The sequence below is a fragment of the Rana temporaria genome, chromosome 10 (assembly GCF_905171775.1).
Source record: "Rana temporaria chromosome 10, aRanTem1.1, whole genome shotgun sequence".
In the NCBI taxonomy this organism is placed as follows: Eukaryota; Metazoa; Chordata; class Amphibia; order Anura; family Ranidae; genus Rana; species Rana temporaria.
Window position 1 is genome coordinate 80,152,245 of NC_053498.1, and position 20,744 is coordinate 80,172,988.

At 38.7% G+C, this 20,744-nt stretch overlaps 1 protein-coding gene across 2 annotated transcripts in view; it reads right to left on the reverse strand.

Annotated features, from left to right (window-relative positions):
- The window catches only part of LOC120915227 (serine/threonine-protein kinase SBK1-like), a 103,063-nt gene extending 83,124 nt beyond the window's left edge, over positions 1-19,939 (reverse strand). Inside the window, exons 1-2 of one of the 2 annotated variants that reach the window (XM_040325559.1) lie at positions 19,721-19,939; positions 7,655-7,702 (exon numbers count right to left, since the gene is read on the reverse strand). The gene's annotated coding sequence lies outside the window, so the exon portion shown is untranslated. Of the gene's footprint in view, positions 1-7,654; positions 7,703-12,894; positions 12,975-19,720 lie in introns of those variants that run through there. The other variant, XM_040325560.1, reaches the window with a different exon arrangement.
- Positions 19,940-20,744: the final 805 nt, after the last annotated feature.

Sequence of the window (20,744 nt, forward strand, 5' to 3'; positions counted from 1 at the left end):
GACGTAAAAAAATGCGCCGGCCGGACGTACGTTCGTGGATCGCCGTAACTAGCTAATTTGCATACTCAACGGAAACGACACTTAGCAGCCGGCGGAAAAAATGCATCTTCGATCCGACAGTGTACTTAGACGTACGCCTGTCGGATCGATCCGAGATGCAGTCGTATCTTGTTTTGTAGATACAAAACAAAGATACAACGCGGGAAATTTAAAATTACGTGGCTTATAAATAGAAACGCCGGCGTAATTCTTTTGTGGATCTGCCCCTATATATTGTGGTATTTTTGTACATGGCATTTGTAGTGAACAAGGCCCACAAGGCTGAAAATTCTTTACAGTTGCTGTCTGACACTGTGTCTTTTATGGAGAACCAATAAATTCTGAAGATTTTAAGAGCAAGGAGTTACGGACTATCCCTTTTCATGATTGACATTGCAGCAGTGTGATTGCCTTTCTGCAACCGGCAGTTCTGGAAATTCCCTCATTTCATAGGGTTGTAGCACCTCACCTCTTTATTTTATAGAAAAAGATTATACATTTAAGAGTTGGAAAAAGAAGTGGAGGCCGCTTGAGCTCATTAATGAATAGCAATGACATGAAAAGGAAGATATCTTAGAGACTTTTTACTATAAAAGATGTCCAGTTTTGGGGCCATGAAAAGTGGAAAAAGCAGAAAGTCACCAGAAACTCTAATGCCTTGTACACACGACCGTTTTTTCCGTCGGACTAAACTCCGGTGGTTTTTCCGACGGAATTCCACTCAAGCTGTCTTGCATACACACGGTCACACCAAATTCCGACCGTCAAGAACGCGGTTATGTACAACACTATGACGAGCCGAGACAAATTAAGTTCAATGCTTCCGAGCAAGCGTCGGCTTGATTCTGAGTATGCTGGCTTTTTAGACCGTTGGAATTGCATCCAGACAAATGGAAAATTCAGAATTAAGAAATGTTTTTTAGAGATCCACACTGACAAAATCAAAAAGATGTGTGGATAATTACAGGGGATGTAAATAACCAAACCATTTTTGCATCTCCTAGGACCTATTGATCAGAGCTTTGTGCTTGGGTTTCCAGGTCTGCAGCCAATAGAAGACTCTCCCTGTTGGATATATTTATTTTACAACATGCATAACTCCAAAAGGGTTGTGGGAACGGCGAAGGGAAGATGGGATAACCCAGCAAACCGAGACTGTGTTGAAACAGAGCTAGGAATTATGGCATTAGGAACAAAGCCAATGGTTGATTTATTATACCTGGCTTGGCTCCAACTACCGGTATAATTTAAGTATGATTTTTGAGTAGGCAGACCTTTTCATGTAAAGAAAACTAATATAGCTGAGGAGTATAAAGAGGAGGGTTGCCAAGGCTGTGGAGTGTTTTTAAAGGGGATATCGCAATAAAAATGCCATTATTATTTTACAATATCTACGCATACAAATCCCCGTATTAGCATTAGCAATACTATCTGTAGGGAAGAGAGCGGATTTTTCACAGTTTATGTAAAGATAACTTGCTTATAGCTTATTGCCTTTCTCTAAGAGACTTTTAAGGGTCAGCTGAATGTATACATAGTTACAGGCTCTGCTTGGGCATGGAAATCAAACACTTTCTAGTTTGTCGATAATTTGTTTTACTTCCCAATCATCTGCAGACACATAGCTATTATTATTTAATTAATTGAAAGACTAAATATAATTTCACCCTGGAAAACTTACATTCAATTACAGATTTTTGAATGCCATCATATAATCAATATGAGAGCAATATGTAAATCATATTTCCAGAACTTATTGAACAAGGAAGGCACGAGAGTGCAGGAATTAGAGGAGGATTATCTGTTCTAGACAAGGTCTTTAGGTAAACACAGCAAAAGAATGCAAAATATTCTCCAGAGATTCAACACATTATTCAACCTTTTGTAATACTACTGTAGTAATAATACAAATATATAAAAATATAAATCTATAACTTAACCTCCCTGGCGGTATGATTATGTCTGGAATTACGTACCAAAAGCGGTACAATTATTTTGCAAGGAAATTTGGCGTTTTATACTGTAGGCCTGTAATTTTTAGAAATAACTCACTTAAATCTGACCAAGCAAGAGTCTTGTAGGCATCCCGGGTATGATTTTTTTTTTAAAACAAAATTATAAATTATAATATAATAAATAATTATAAATAATTATAACAAATAATAATATAATTATAATAAAAATTATTCAATAATGTAATCAACTCAAAATCACTGAAATGTGCTCAGTTGCAGAATTGTCGCTGTCATTATTTTTTTTTTTTTTATGACGAATTTCCCCACAAATCGCTATCGCACATTTCTGCAAGTGATTATAATTTATTATCGCTGTTTTCTAGCTGATCTAAAACCATTTTTGACATAAAGGGACACTTTTGGACAATCTACAGTTTTTAGGCAGAAATTACATTTTTTATTATATAAAAGTACATGTAGGGCACTGGGCAGACCACTAGGGACAAGGGGGGTGTGTATTTTTTACATACAGTACTGTAATCTATAAGATTACAGTATACTGTATGTAAAGTGTTTGTTTACTTTTTTGAATTTGGCGCCGTTCTCCGTCCCCGTGCGTCGTAACGTCGCAGGGAACGGAGATCGGCGGCACACGGGGAGTCTGTGAATCGAGCGAGGAGGTCCCGCTCGCTCACACAGGGCATCCAGGGACAAGGTGAGTAATTTGCCTGTGGATCCAGCGAAAGGTAAGCCGCGCTGCTGCACGTCCACCCCGAGCGTGACTCGGGGATACCGATCTTAGCATTGAAAACCAACCCCGAGTCACGCTCGGGTTTACCGCCAGGGAGGTTAAAGCACAAAGGGGTAATTTTACTAATGGCAAATAGGTTGTTCAATTTGGAAGGGAATTTTCCCTTAGCTTAGGGAACAAAGTGAAGCTCTGCTGACTTTTATCATCCAATCGTGGGTAAAGTATGTTTTTTTAGCCACCTTGCATGTTATTGGGAATTCTTTGCAAAGTAACTTTTCCCCACATCTGCTAAGCGTGAAAATGTTAGAATTCCCCTGCAAAGTAAACAGCCCATTTGCCTTTCGTAAATCAACCCTAAAAAATGCAAAAGTCAGTGTCTTAATATAATATACATAAAAAAACTGTAACAGGAGCATATAGAAATGCTAATCAAGCAGCTTCATTATTTAGTAAGACACTGATCTATAAGTATGCAAACCAGGAATTCTAATTTCACTCTTGTAATGTATGCATGTTCAGGGTCAGTGAAGAATTAAAGTCAAGGACAGGCAGACAACTAGTATTCTTAAGTTAAAGTCAGAAAAGTAAGACCCTATATTTCTTTCACTGTAAGATTCCTTCAAAGATCCTTGTAAGTATCCCCTATGTAGCACCAAGCACTGGCTTCAACATTGTTCACTATACAATTAATATTATTAAAACGGTTTAAGTAGCCTATATGACTGCTCATGGCTTTAAAGGGTAACAATCATGTTCACTTGAACATTAGAACCACTAGGCAAGAAGCCTTTACCTTAAACTGCTGATAGAAGGTAAAGGGTAATAGATGTCAGTGAAAGGGTGCCCTTCATCTTCCATGCTGCTACATTGTCAGTCAGCTGCCTTTATTATATCCTGTTGCACCTTTCTCCTTTTGTCTGTCATCACTCAATATACTTAATACATGTTTAATACTGAACAGGCACGGGGTAGACAACAATGCATTGTCTGAATGATAATTGTAGGGCACTGTAGGGCCCAGTTTGGCACTGTTATAGCGAGGAGGTGGATGGGGGTTCCACATGCTTGCAATGCAACTTCAAAATATCTATCTATGTATCAATCTAGCGCTCTATCTATAATGTACTAGGTTATAATAGACTTCACTAAGACAAGTTTAGTAAGCATCAATGTAAAGGTCAAGAAAGATCATTGATTTCATTATAATAGTTTTTCAGATGAAAAAAGAAAGGCTATCATGTGTTTCATGAATTTTGAATATTATTCTGAAATGAAAACATAACATTACTTTAACATAACATTGTTTAACCTCCCTGGCGGTATGATTCTGTCTGGAATTACGTACCAAAAGCGGTACAATTATTTTGCAAGGAAATTTGGTGATTTGTACTGTAGGCCTGTAATTTTTAGGAATAACTCACTTAAATCTGACCAAACAAGAATCTTGTAGGCATCCCGGGTATGACATTTTAAAAAAAAACAAAATTATAAATTATAATATAATAAATAATTATAAATAATTATAACAAATAATAATAGAATTATAATAAAAATTATTCAATAATGTAATCAACTCAAAATCACTGAAATTTGCTCAGTTGCAGAATTGTCGCTGTCATATATTTTTTTTTTTTATGACGAATTTCCCCACAAAACGCTATCGCACATTTCTGCAAGTGATTATAATTTATTATCGCTGTTTTCTAGCTGATCTAAAACCATTTTTGACATAAAGGGACACTTTTGGACAATCTACAGTTTGCAGGCAGAAAGAACAGTTTTTATTATATAAAAGTACATGTAGGGCACTGGGTAGACCACTAGGGACAAGGGGGGTGTGTATTTTTTACATACAGTACTGTAATCTATAAGATTACAGTATACTGTATGTATTGTGTTTGTTTACTTTTTTGAATTTGGCGCCGTTCTCCTCCCCCATGCGTCGTAACGTCGCAGGGAACGGAGATCGGCGGCACACGGGGAGACTGTGAATCGAGCGGACCCGCTCGCTCACACAGCGGGGTGGCATCGCAGGATCCAGGGACAAGGTGAGTAACTTGCCTGTGGATCCAGCGAGAAGGTAAGCCGCGCCGCTGCACACTCTGCACATCCACCCCGAGCGTGACTCGGGGTTACCGATCCTAACATTGAAAACCAACCCCGAGTCACGCTCGGGTTTACCGCTAAGGGGGTTAAGACTAAGCAATTAGCACAAGTTGAACACCTTCCCATCAAAATTAGTTATAGTACAAGATAACTCACCTGCAGAGTATATTATTGTTCTATATGTGTAACAAGGGTTGAAAATGGCTTTCTCTGTGGCACACCTACAATTAAAGACTACTAACAAAGTCTATTTATACTTTTGCATGGAAATAAGAGCAGCTGTAAAGCAGTCACTGTACTGTGCTACATTCCAATCTAGAGAATAAGATATTCACATTTGAGGATGTTATATCACCTTATGCAGCTTTGCCAAACACTACACCAAGTCTGGCCAAGGTTAATGCGGTGGACATCTTGGACCATAAACTCTGGAAGGCCCTCTTTTTGTTGGGGAGGTTTCTTAACCCTTTCTTTCGTAAATGCACAGCAGAAATTGATGCAATCAACCCGGACAAAGTCCTTGGCTACAGCATTTTTTTTCATAGTTGCCCAGCCAAGTCAGCCATGCCATGCAAGAACTAAACTGGTACCATGTTCAGGTGCTGTATATATATTATGCTCCTGCAGCTGGTCTACTTTTTACCAATTCTACATTACTCTAAAGCCGCGTACACACGATCAGTCCATCCGATGAGAATGGTCAGACGGACCGTTTTCATCGGTTCACCGCTGAAGCAGACTGATGGTCTGATGTGCGTACACACCATCGTTTCCAAAACCGACCGGGTCAGAACGCGGTGACGTAAAACACATGACGTGCTGAAAAAAATTAACTTCAATGCTTCCAAGCATGCGTCAACTTGATTCTGAGCATGCGTGGGTTTTGAACCAATGCTTTTGCGTGCTAACCATCGGTTTTGACCTATCGGTCAGGCGTCCATCGGTTAGATTTTAAAGCAAGTTCTCTTTTTCTGGACCGAAGGACAACTGACCGATGGGGCCTACACACGGTCGGTTTGGACCGATGAAACTGAACTTTAGTCAGTTTTCATCGGTTTGGACTGATCGTGTGTACGCGGCCTAAGAGAAAGATGATATGTTACTGATTGCAGAGGTGTTTATAGAGCTATTTGTTGATGATTGTTTTGCCATATTGACTTTTCCTAAACTTTTTTGGAGGTTGGCCACTTAACACATAAAGTCAAAAAGTCTATCCATTTTTAATTGTTCCACCACAAAGAACAACCACATTTTACTACACTCAAGCCTTGTACACATGACCGGTTTCCCCGGCAGGAAAACTGCCAGGAGTGCTTTTGGCCGGGAAAACCAGACGTGTGTATGCTTCCTCACAGCTTTCCCGTCAGGAAATCAGCCGTGAATACCGTCGAGAAAATAGAGAACCTGCTCTCCATTTTCCCGTCTGGATTCCTGGTGTTTTTTTTCCGCCAGATCTACTTCGTACCTACGGTAAAGACTGTGAGGCAGTGCCGATGGAGCATACACACGGCCGGGATTCCCGGCCAAAGCTCCATGGCAGTTTTCCTGCCGGGTTCTCTGCTTTCCCCTCGTTTTTTTCTCCGCTGACTTTTTACCACAGAGAAAACCGAGCGTGCGTACAGGGCTTCACAATTTAGCTTACCTACTTTAGGTCCTGAATTTTATATTCACCACATGCTCCTAACTTCCTAACAATCCTTCACTGTATACAGCTAAGTTCCTGTACAGTAGTCATATTGAAAGTCAACACAATCGTCTGTTATTGACTGAGGTCATGGGTAATGCAATGTTCTTTACAAAGCAGCACAGCAATGTGAAAAACATAAATAATGTTCCATATCGATGTCCTAGTATGCAAGCAGTAGCATATTTTTCCTATGTCATGCATGTATACACAATTCAGTAACAATTATGAATGGCTTTTGAGGTTGTATAACTTGTATTTTTGATTTAGTGACCCTTTAATGTCAACATTCCTCCAGAGTCTTACAGTATAAAAGTAACAATACAGCTGGGTGGTCTTCAAACAGCTAACATATGTAAGTTATTAATGTTATGTTGACAAGGCTAACATCAGTTTTGCACCTGCCCACAGCCCAGTTGACTCTCCTTCTTTGCTTGCAATCCCACCATAGAAAAATTAAAGTACAGTTAAAAAACATTCTGACGTACTTGCTAACTGTTAGTAACATATTTAACTGTATCCATTGTTCATATGCATTTCTGTTTCTGAACAATAAATCAATTTTAACTGCAGGCATGCGTGTAAATAAGTAAATCATGTATAATACGTATATTGTGATGTGCTTGCAAACCATGCCAACCAATCACACATAATCAAAATAAGCCTCCATCACTTAAGTTCACTATGGGGTTACTTTACTAAAGGCAAATCCACTTTGCACTGCAAGTGCACGTGAAAGTGCACTGAAAGTGCACTTGGAAGCGCAGTCGCTGTAGATTTGAGGGGTAGATCTGATGTCTCCATCAGATCTACAGCGACTGCACTTCCAAGTGCAATTGCAGTGTACTTCCAAGTGTACTTGCAGTGTACTTGTAGTGCAAAGTGGTTTTGCCTTTAGTAAATAACCCCCCTGTGTGTGTGATTGAATGGTAAGGAGATCCACTTGACACTAATTTATTTTCGTAAATAACCCAAAATATTTCACATTTTGCAGATTTAAAATATTTTATTTAAATTCTATTGACCTCTTTTATCATTCACATAAATAGATGCAACATAGATTCAGCAAACAACTAGGCAACCTGTGTTGAAATATAAAACATTTTGAAAGGGGCTTACCTTTTATGAGGGGTTTCCTCAGATGCTTTGCTGCTAAAAGTTTTGTGTCTGAAAGTGAGGAGAGTTATGGAAGTAAGCTGAAGAATTGCAGTAGCCTGTATGTGAGGCTTGCTGATTTAAGCATTATCATGAGTGGTGCTGACTTGGCTATTGTATGAAAAAGTGCTTCACCCAGGCAGCTAAATCTATCGCTCGAAAGTGAGACCTTCTTGCTATATGCTGTACACTAATTGACTTCCCTACATAGCAGAGCAGAAGCTAGTGCAAGCATTGTAAATCTTCTCATCACCGTCCTTTAGAGCTGTGTGGTTTTTACCAGTCTTTCTTTTTATATGTTGCTTCTTGTATTCCTTTGTGCCAAATGAATTTGTGTTGTGTGCCTCAACTTTTTTTGTCTATTTATGATGTGTGAGTGTATACGTAAGTCATTTAGACAGTTTGTTCTCTTCTGCTTCGGTCACACTATCTTTTCCTTCGGGGCATGTCATTCACAAATCAATTCTTCTTGATTTCTAAAATTAGACAACAGTATTTGGATTCTGTTGTTCAGCATCAGCTAACAACAAAGAAAAAAAATGTCTAATAAGTATGGAGTCTATTTATGGCAGTACAAAGGATCTGCTCCATTTATTGCAAAGGAATGTGTGTGTCAGAGTGCCAGAGTGCTCTTTGCACAGATTAAAGTCACCCTTCCTAAGGCCCTTTTCACACTTATGTATACATTTGATGAACATTTGTGGCACACATTTTAAACAGTAACCATAATATCACTGCCAAATTATCTCCTTTCTTTAATTTTCCATTCCAGCAAAGATTAATGTTAAATGTTAAAGAACACTGGCATGAAGCCAAACAAATAGTATACTAAGAGCAGCCCTTAACACATGGATAAGATCAGTAATGAAGAAGTGTTCCTAGAATCCAAAACTCACTGTTAAAACATAGCTTTAGTTTTGGCTTATTTTAAAGATAAGGAAGGCAATGCAAATGCAGACACACTGGGGTTAATTTACTAAAAACAAATAGACTGTGTACAGTAAAACCTTGATTTGAGAGTAACTTGGTTTGAGAGCGTTTTGCAAGACAAGCTAAATTTGTATATACATTTTGACTTGATATACAAGCAATATCTTGATATACAAGTAGTGTCAAGTCACAACTGAGTATAACAGAGAAGAGAGGCACCTCTAAGTGTTGCAATATGGTTACATTTAATGAAGGTACAACATTTAGCAACATATTACTACACTTAGGGCCAGTTTACACCAGACGCAGTTCCGTTCAGTTCTTGTGTGCTTTTTTTCTGCACAAAATGCATGCACAGTGTTTTCCATGTATTGTATTCCAATGGTTCTAGTTGGCTCTAGTTCACACCATGCAGTCACTTTCCGGTCAGTTTCTGCACCGGAAACTGACCGTAAACTGACTGCATGGTGTGAACTAGAGCCAACTAGAGCCATTGGAATACATGGAAAACACTGTGGATGCATTTATAGTGCAGAAAAAATGCACACAAAACTGTACGGAACTGCGTCTGGTGTGAACTGGCCCTTAGAGGCGCCTCTCTTCTTTTAACTGCACTGTAGCTCCTGCTGGATTTTGCTTCTAATCCCCTTGTGGAGGCCGCCATTTGTGATTGGATATTTTATGGTTACACAAACTGGTCACATTGCTATTGTTTTTATATGGACTATAAACTGAAGGACCTATGAATAAATGGTTGTGAAACGAATCATCTGAGTTTCCATTATTTCTTATGGGGAAATTTGCTTTGATATACAAGTGCTTCGGATTACAAGCATGTTTCTGGAACGAATTATGCTCACAATCCAAGGTTTCACTGTACTTTGCAAAGTGCAGTTTCCCTCTGCAGGTGCAGTTGTTCTAGAGCTTAGTAAATGAGGCAAGGCTTCACTTTGCAAACAATATCCAATCACGTGCAAGGAAAATTAATAAAACCGCATATTTTGCTTGCACATGATTGGATGATGGAAGTCAGCAGAGTTTCTGCTCATTTACTAAGCTCTGGAGTAACTGCACTTGAAGAGAACAGCCGTACTTTTCAAAGTGCACAGTCTATGTGCCTTTAGTAAATCAACCTCATTGTGCCACTTAATTTTAAATAGCAGGCAAAAAATTACCTAGAGCCATGACACCCCATATGTTTTGAAACAACATTTCCCATGATGCTCATGCACTCTGCAGTGTAGTTATTTGTATATAGCGCCATCAATCTCCGCAGTGCTTTTACATATACATTGTACATTCACATCAGTCCCTACCCTCAAGGAACTTACAATCTAAGGTCCCAAACTCACAGTCATACTAGGGCCAATTTAGACAGGATCTAATTAACCTACCAACATGCCTTTGGAGTGTGAGGAAAACCAGAGGAAACCCACATAGGCACAGGAAAACATGCAAACTCCAGGCAGGTTGTGTCGTGGTTGGGATTTGAACCAGCGACCCTTTTAGATGTATGATTGCATTTAGATAGGTGAACGTGCTATCCACTACACCACTGTGCCACCCAATGGGAAATGTAGTTCCAAAACATCTAGGGTGCCAAGGTTCACAATCAATGACCTGAGTATAAGCAATTGCAAGTCATTATTATCCTATCTTACAAAATGAATACAAAGTATCAAACTGTGTGTTGGGATATAAAAAAAAAAAACACAAAATCAGAAAGCAAACAAGCAAAAAAAAAAACTGAAAATAGTAAAATCAGAAACCCCTTGTGTGTAACTCCCTGTAGCCAAAATAACAGGGTTGCTGGGAGTGTAGCTCCTATGTCTGTTTTCTATGCCACCAGTCCCATTCAAATTTCCAGGGCAGTTAGAATTTGATTGATGGCTGTATGAAACATCTTAGTTCTGATTTTTTTTCACTTGATGTTTTCTGTGTTTGAAAGAAGCCTACAAAGAGTGTTTCAGCATTTCTGTCCTGCATTGCATCTGGGGGAGGTTGAGGGGATGATTATTGCTAAACTACATTAATCCCTAGGTATAACACTTTTTGAAAGAGTTTTGAACAGGTAGGTTGTGTTCTCTGTATGTATCGCATGGCTTAGTTTCCAATTTTGATTGGAGTTTACCATTAGAAGAAAACAGTAATGTGTTTTAGTTAGAGCAATCATCTTAACTCATTCTTTTAGCAGATGGCCTTATGTTTCCCTAGCACAGGTTTCTTCAGGTACTGCTTCTTTCCCTAAGTTTCACTGCTTTTTGTCTACCACTGCTGGGCTATACAGCACTTCAGATTCCCCTCTGGTCCATATAAGTCAACTAATGTTCCTCCTATACCCTCAGATGTGCAGTCCATATGGAGAAGCTTAACCAAGATTACTTGCATGTCAATGACCATCAGCACACTTCCTAACTAGAGTTAGTTTTTCGGGTTTGTTCTGACCTTGTTGAGATTCCTAAATATATGCATGTTCCCTGCTTTGATTTTGATGATTGCTTCTATTTATCCCTAGCAATGACCTCTGACTTTACTCCTGACTATGCTCCTGTTTCAACCTTTGGTGCCATCTGTACTTGGCGGTGGTTGACCTTGTCTAGTTCCTAAAAAAAAAAATGTAAAACGCATCTGTGCATTCCATTTGGTGGATATATTGTCCTCACATAAACCAAAACTTGACCCTGTGTAGCTATAGTCTCACTGTCAAGGCTCTGTAATCAGCCATATACATTTTTGGGTGAAAACCAAGTACCAACGCTCGCACATAAAATATCATAGAAAAGTGACTGCTATAGCTGGGGGGGGGGGGGGGTTAGCTGGTTTACCAAAGGCATGTAAGCTGTTCAACTTGCAAGCTATTTTTCACTTTGCAAGGTAGTTTTCCCTTAGCCTGGTGAATGAGGTGCTGACTTCCATCATCCAATCATGTGCAAGCAAAAGTACTGTTTTTATTAGACTTGCATGTAATTGGGGATTCTTTGCAAAGTAAATTTTTGCCACATTCCCTTGCAAAGTGAACATACTATTTTCTATTAGTTAATCAAACTCTATGTCTGTCTCTACTTGCAAAAACAAATCTTTCCCTTTTCTCCTATAATGCCGGCCATAGACGGAGCAAATTTCTTTATGATCCTGGGTATACCAAATACTAAGGGACTTAAAAGGGTGTTCCTAGTTTCCTTGTTGAGTGTAGTGCTTCAACACAAGTATGCAACATTCTGCCTATGTTTGGAGCGAAAGTTATACAGCCAAATTTTTGAAGGAAAATGTTGTCAAATATACGAAGTCTCTCTCACAGCAGAAATAAAATAATATCACGATGATTGATGTCTTTTTCTCAACTCAGACAAATGCAACTACAAAGTTCATAGCTACTAGTAATTATTCTGACCATCAGACACAATAGTTCTTTAGGCTAGGTTCACATCTAGGCTGCATGCGGCTCACAGAAGGAGTCCAGTGCATCGCCATTTACCATTTCAGGTCCGATTTCAGCCCAAATTTTGGGCTGAATTTGGACCTGAAATGGACCAAAAGTTGCTATGCGAATTGGATGCAGGGAAACCCTTTTCACTAGAGGAAGACTAATTTATTTCCCTTTACTTCCAGGAAATCTGCCTAGCACTCTGGGTCTACCCTATATAACATGGGCAGGAATTTTCCAGTATGCAGCTGTGAGGCCAGGGAAACATCACCAGGTTATTACTTGACCAGGTAGTGGAAAAGATTGAAATTGTGACTAAAATCAAAAAACTACATAAATATAAAAGATGATTTCATATCGCCATGCAGAGCTTTAATTCATCATTAGACACAATCATGATTTCTCCAATACTTTACTTTTACCATGTTACATTTAAGAGTCTAAAAATCACAACTATTTCTGCTGAAATGTAGCTTAATTACACAATACGCTATATGTTAATTTGTCAATCCTCACCTACTGTATATGTATATATTGCACTTTGGGCTATCTATAACTCAACACTGATCATCACCAGTCAATATTTTCTTTGGAACTGCAATTTTGCATGAGTTCTATTTCATTATTATAAAACCAGTCTAATGTGGTTGATATGCCGTAAATGTTTATTGCATGTCAAATTAAAACAAGTGTTTAGTATGAGAACTAGTTACTGTGTGCAATGGCAACTATGCTGGATGCAAATATACACATCTTCCTAATAACATTCACAGATTAAACAGAAGCTAATTTCTATAATTGCTAGTGATAACATGCAAAAAATAATAGAACATTATTGATAATGCCTCACCTTTTCTTTGAACCTTTAGTACCTGAGTACTATGTCTTGTCCTACTCATGTCCTAGACATTATAGCAGTATACCACCAAAATCAGTAAACCCTGCCATAAATATGTACAAATTCCTTGCCTGATTGGTTTGTATCAAAGCTTTAGGAGTGACAAGTACACAGCATGTCATTTTCTTCTGGGACTGTGCAATGACAGTAACTTTATCTCATGCGAGTAGTTCAGAGGTCTCGTCCTCCTGACCTTCTTGTATGATGGACTCGATAGTTCACCCTATGCATACATTTGTTACTTTGATTTCTTATACTATATGTGTTACATTCGCTGTCCCTGATTTAGCACTGCACCTCCAAGTTCCAAGGAGCTCTATTACTGCTCACTAGGGCAATAATAACAGGCCAAATTACAGTCTTTTGTGAAAGAGAAAATATCTTGCAATACACAGTTATATACACAGTTACTTTTTGCATTTATTAAAATGGTCCAATGGCCTTTATACTATCTGTCTGCTGAGAAAATAAAGTTGAAATGACTAATCACAATTCAAATGTCTATGGTCAATTTTTAGTCTTGGAATTTATTCAATTATTTCCTATAATTAGAGTTGCTGCTGTATGTTAGATTTTGGCGATAATTGGTTGCAAAAGTAAAAGTGCTGAGTATTAAGTTAGTACCTTTATTAGTCTGTGATTCAGGCTGGGTTCACACTTGTGCGATCACAGACAATGCATGTGATTCGCACCACATTGCCTTGCCGATTGATCACACGCGATGTCTGTACGATGGAAATTCAGCCATATAAACAGTATGAATGAAATTGCATTTGAACCAAAATGGTGCAGGACCCTTTTTTTTGGTCCCCACTGCGAACTGATCTGAGGGTGTCAATACCTTTTTGAAACAGTACACAAAAGCATACATAGACCTATATCCACATTCTCATTGTGATATACAAAATTGAGAATGGCACATTCAAGAAACATGTAGCACAAAAGTATTATTTTTGGATGGGGTGACATTTGGTAGCTTGGAAATCAGAGAAAGCAAGCCTAGTAACAAAGAAAGGGTAAATCAGTGAGGCACATACATCAGGGTTTTTCTGGCTAACATTCTTTTAGGCATTGCATTTTAATATCTTAATTACCCACCATGCGTGCCTGCAGGGCAGATGGGCAGATTGCCCTCTAAATCCAAATTCAAGTTCCAGCTTGCTGCCCTTCATCAGAGTCCCTGAGGTCCTGGCCCCTCCATAAACTCTATTCTGACTGGTACCCACTTTGTATGCCCTATGTCCCTCTCAGACACATGAATTCCTACCAATAAATGATAAGCATTTACATCTCAGATGCACTATGGCAAACTGCCTACAGTGATGTTGGGACCCCCAAAGCTGCTCCTGGCTAACTTGGTGGTGACTTACTTAGAGAGAAAATGCATGGTGATTGTTGGAAAACTAATATGCTTACAGTAAACATAAGGAATAACTTATTTATAGAGTTATTTACATGTTCAGCCAAAATGAGTGCAAACTACAGCTACGGTTCAAGCTCAATGATACATCTCTGTTGGTTGAACTGGATGGACGTGTATCTTTTTTCAACCAGATTCACTATGTAACTATGTATTGGAAAAAAAACGTCTTTTGCTTTATCAATTTTTGATACACATCATTAACTTATTGTGAAATTAAATTTGCATTTTTCAGTTAAGAAATTCTCTTTTTATGACAAGTGTAGTAGTCAAGGACAACTTTACCTTTAACTTTACTGCAAGAATGGCTGGATGGAGGAGTCACGTTAGTATTTAAACAGGTGGGCTGCACTCTGCGTAGTGAAGGCATTAATTAAATGAAGAATATACTAAAAGTACATTTGTCCTTTACAGTTACCTCTTTCACCGTCGTATAGGTATGTATAAATAGTTTATCAATGCCTATTAATTGTGTGGTTAATGGAAAATTGTGCCCCACCAGATTTTTCTTTCTAAACAACTGGGCTAAGATTAAAGAGTCTTTCAGCTTTACCTGAGTTCCATAATTACAAGGCCAAGGTTCCACTTCCTCCATGACACAGCTTTTTTAGCCTACTACATATTGTAATTTAATGCCCCTCCACTGTTTATATTTTGCTGTATGTTGGTAGGCAGGTATGCAGAGTATTCTCTTTTATGACTGCATTCCAGAGACTTCAAGAGACCCCTCACTCATCATTATGTTATCTGTTCTACTGCAGCAGTACATTTATACTGCTTGTCTGTAAATACATTTAATGTTTAAAGGGAAGCTATAATTGATATGGGTCAATTTACTAAAGTTTTTCTTTTACATGTATACACAAGTTAAATCATTAATTTTTTTACTAAATATATGTAGGCTTTATTTTACAAGTAAATATTTAATACACTACATTAAGATTCCCATGGCACTCTGGGTTAGCTAAAGAGTTACTTGCTTTAAGGCATAATTTATCTGATTGTAACTGAGCCATGAGATAAGGGAGAAGTCCCTGTTGTTTAAACAGCAACCTCCCTTTGACAAAACACGGAGCATTTAAAATGTGAAAATAAAGCCTAAATGGTGGATTTACTAAAGGCAAACAGACTATGCACTTTCGCAAAGTGCAGTTGCACTCTGCAAATGCAATTGCCCAGAGCTTAGTAAATGAATAGAAGCTCTGCTGACTTTCATTTTCCTTGCATGTGATTGGGTATTCTTTGCAAAGTGCATTTTCCTCATTTATTAAGCTCTGGAGCAACTACGCTTGCAGAGGGAAATTGCTCTTCGCAAAGTGCACAGTCTATTTGACTTTAGTAAATCAACCACAAAAGGTCATCCTGGATCATATTTCATGTTAAGGGCTTTTTCACACTTGTGAAGAGAGCTGTGTTTTTCTGCATAGGAATGGTTTTCTGTGTGCCCCATTCACACTTCTTCGGGGCATGGAATATGCAAGAGGGCTGCATTTTAGGAACTACTCTGCAGGTCTCTGTGTGACCCTGCATTTTTATGCACGGTCACTTAACTCAGCTGAATTGCCGTGCATGGAAATTAATGGAATGTTACTTTGTGACATTCCATTAATGTTTGGGGGAATAAAAGGGGAAACAATGCTTTGTGTTGTAAAAAAAAAAAAAACACAAGGCACTGCCACCCTTTGCCAGCAGCTGCAATCACTACCTACAAAGAAAACAGAACGTTTTATTCTGCAGGTAGTGTGAACCTAGCCTTACCTAAATTAAATGTGAAAACTACAATTAAGAATTCTGACTATAATGATAAATATATTATGTACAAAGCCATTACACATTCTTCTTAAGAGGATGTTAAGGATGGAGGTAGAAAAATGAAAGTCACCAGTATTGTTAACATATGAGTGCAAGTCAGATCTGTAACAGAATCTGGAGCAGCTGTGCATAGTAACTAATCAGCTTCGAACGTTAGCTTGTTCAATTAAGCTTTGACAAGCTTTGACAATACCTAGAAACTGATTACCGGTAGTTACTACGCACAGCTGCACCGGATGATGTGTGCACCGGTTTTAGTAAATCTCCCCCTTTGTATCCATTTCATGATCAGAGTTCAATGAATCCTAGATCCTGAGAACTAATTTAGTGTGCATTAGTTGTCTTGATGGTAACTCTATGAATAATTTGCTACCTAAATATATGCTGCATTATGACACATAAAGCATGTAAAGCTTTTATGTGGTACACTGCTTTAAGAAATGTCTTGCTCTTTTTTTTATTATTACAAAATAAAAAAAATGTATTTATTTATTTATTTTGCACTTTCTCTTTTTCTTTTCCTTTTTACACACTGTACAGCACATTGACAACTGAAGCATGTGGGTTTATTTGTAAAACAAAAATCACACTAACCTCTGATCACTTGTCTTAAGCTGGATAGACACTATACAACTTTTGTTGTTCGATTTCCTTAAGATTTACCTTCAACTATGATTGCATACAAATTGAAACTGTTTGGGTTTGACCTCATATTCTATGGTTTTGGTAAATGTAAAGGAAAACATCTAAAGAAAATTGTATAGTGTGTACAGGCATACCCCCCTTTTAAGTACACAATGTTGTTTTTTTACTAAAGCTGGAAAGTGCAAAATCAGGCTCACTTCTGCATAGAAACTAATGAGCTTCTAACCCCAGCTTGTTCAATTAAGCCTGGTAATAAAACCTGGAAGCCAATTGGTTTCTATGCAGAAGTGAGACGGATTTTGCACTTTCCAGCTATAGTAAATAAACCCCATTGTGTAGTTAAAAGTGGGGTATGCCTGTATCCAACTTTAGAACACCAGCTGTCAGTGGTAAAGCAGTTTCAGCACACGTAGCATGCACAGATGTGTGCTCTTTGTTCTGAAATGGAATGTAGATTAACGTTCTCTCTGTATGAGTTGCTGTATATTGTGGCATGTCAAGAACTAGTTCATTTACACTTAGTATCCATGCACACTAGCATTTTTTTTAAGCTCCTAGACGCTATTAGCCTTTTTTTCTGCTCCTAGAAGCTAAATAGTGTTATCCTATGTGTCCATGCACACTGCTGTAAGCTATTTGCATTGTTTGAGCTTCAGGCCTCGTACACACGACCGAGGAACTCGTCGGAAAAGACACATCGTTTTCCTCGACGAGTTCCTTGTTAGGCTTGTCGAGAAACTCGACAAGCTTTGTTTGCGTACACACGGTCAAGACAAAATCTCCTCGTTCTCAAACGCGGTGACGTACAACACATACAACGGCAGGGGAAGTTCGATTCCACTGGCACAACCCTTGGGGCTGCTTTTGTTAATCTCATGTTACTGCGTGTTAAGTAAAAGTTTGGTAAGAGACGATTTGCACTTTTCAGACTGTTACAGCGTGACAAATGTGCTATCTCCATTACAAACGCTACTTTTACTGAAGGTGCGCTCCCGTCTCAAACTTTATTCTGAGCATGCGCGGGTTTCTTAGCATACATATGAACGTGTTTCTCGAAAACCAGCCCGACGAGGAACACGACAAGGAAATTGAGACTCCCGTCGAGGAAAAAGAAAACTTGTTCTCTTTTTTTCTCGTCGAGTTCCTCGACAGTTTCCTCGATGAAAAACATACACACGACCGTTTTCCTCTGCAAAAAAGCTCTGCCACCAAGTTTCTTGATGGATTCTGTCGAGACAACTGTCCTGTGTACGAGGCCTCAGCGTCTAGGTGCAGAAAAAATAAATAGTTTTTGTAGTTTCCTGGAGCATTTTTCCAGCAAGAAAAAAAAAACGCTTAATGCTTCTAACTGCTCCCAAATGCTACTAAAACAGCTTTTTTTAGCTTTTTTCTTCAGGTTCTTCAAAAACCCTAATAAAATCCTAATGTTCCTAAATTCTTCTAAAAGCTACTAAAATGCTAATAGAAGCTGGAACAAAAATGCTATTATTTTTTCTAGCCTTTTTTGAGCATATGAAATGGTCTATTTTATTGAATTGGAATATAAAAGCTACAGCCTAATGCCCTGTACACACGATCGGGCTTTTGCCTGGCCAAACTCACATCGGAATTCCGATGGAATTCCATCGGAGTAAAATAGAACATGTTCTCTATCTAAACTCGGATGGAATTCATCTGAATTTCCGATGGAAGTACTCCGATGGGGCATACACACGATCGGAATTTCCGATGGAAAAAGTCCGTCTGACATTTTCCATCAGAAATTCCGCTTTACACCTATTGTTTCAATCAGGCATTCCCTGCATGTAAATGCATTTTAAAATAGAACTGATTTTCTTAATATTTGGTCAGTTCACAATGATGTGCTACAGCCCAATGCATATTATGTGCTTGTGAGGCATGCTCCTAGAAGCAAACACACAACATTACAATTATCATACTATTACGTGTGTTTGTGGAGCATATGTACCAAAGCAAATCTATATATATTTACATGTTCCTTTCCAACTTTGCGTAACAGATGAACAAAAATGTAGATTATTGCACATTCAGACCCCTTTCACACTGAGACGTTTTTCAGGCGCTAAAAGGCTAAAAATAGCGCCTGTAGAGAACCTAAAAAATACCTCCCCTGCCACCCCAATGTGAAAGCCTGAGTGCTTTCACACTGGAGCGATGCGCTGGCAGGACATTAAAAATGTCCTGCAAGCAGCATCTTTGGAGTGGTTTAGGAGTGGTGTATACACCGCTCTTCCATCACCCCTGCCCATTAAAATGAATGGACACCGCTGCCGAAGCACCTGCAAAGCGCTTCGGCAGCGGTGCTACACGGCACATTTAACCCTTTCTTCGACCGCTAGTGGGGGTTAAAAGCACCACACTAGCGGCTGAATAGCGCCGCTAAAACAGCGGTAAAGTGTAAAAGGGCAGGGACATATATATAAAGCATTCATTCACTCTAGGTGAATTAATGGCTGTCATTTAAAACACATGCACTAGGAAGATACACCTGTAAAGAATGTCACATTTACTGCTTTAAAAACATACCCCTAAAATACACGAAATGTGGATAAACTTGCCCACGCACACGTGAAACTGCAAGCGGTACACCGCATTATAAGGGTGCATTAATGCATACATGCGAAAGCCTCCTAGATCATTATAATGAGATTATGTCTTTGACAATATTACATTATTTAATGCAAAGTGATGTCCATTTATTTAAACATGCAACTGCAGCCAAGACAAACAAAATGTGGCCTGTCAACCAAGGAAGGTTATACAGTAACCGCTGCTGGAATTCTTCTCAGTACCATACCAATTAATTTTTTTACGTCTACAATAACTAGCAGGATTCCAACAGTCCAATGCCAAGAATATCTGTGTGTCAGAAAAACTCACCCCAAATTGCTGAAGCATTTCTCTTTTCACTTCAAAAAGTGAGAACGAAGCATCCAAGCAGTGCTGTTTCAGTTTCCACTACTAGTCAGGGCTGCTGCGTAATCAATGCCGGTTATAGAAAAGTACACAGCACAGTTTGGATTGGAAGTGTCCCTGTGTTGATTCCTGATACAGTGAGAAATACCACGAAGAGTTGGCAGGTGGAAATCCACTTGAACTCTGGGAATCCCTGGCATGAAATGCCACAGTTCTGCTTGGTCAAGGAGGAGGAGGAACTTTGTTAAAAATGACTTTTAGGTGGTGTCAGGCTTTAGCATCAAAGTAGTTTACACATTCTAGTAAGGCTTAGTATCATTAAGTGCTTTTATGTGCTACACTAAGTTTTCCTAAACATACAGGCTTTTCTAATAATGCTAAAAAGAAAGCAGCCCAAAGCAACCAATCAGAATGTATTTTATAAAAGAAAGATCACTGCATGTTGGCCATCGATTGCTTTCTTTTAGAGATAATATAATTGAACATCTGCCCCTACCTAATCACATCAACGCATCCGTATATTTTTACAGTATTTACTATCAGCTTGTGATGCACAATGGCATGCCAATTTAAAGCAGCATTAAAACCAAAACTGGCTGCATTGGTTTTATTATTTTTAGGCTTTTTTCCTCTGTTTTCCCTGGTGATCTGGCCAATTGCACACCATCTGTATTATACAGATATCACTCTGGATAAATGAGCACAAAGGGCACTATTGGGCAGCAGCATTGTCCAATCTGGGGGCGGTGTTAGAAGTTCAGAAGTACTAGCAGATTTAAATACAATAGCAAATTGAAGCTGAACTCTAGCTAATACTTTATAATCATTTACAGCAAACCATCGTTTTTACTTTTTGGATAAAGGTTTTACATAAATAAATAAAATGTCCCCTTGTTCTTGATTTTGGTCAAATCGCATGTCAAAATGCACCAGGGCTAAAACCTGGAAGCTGATTGGTTTCTATGCAGATCTGCACCAGATTTTGCAC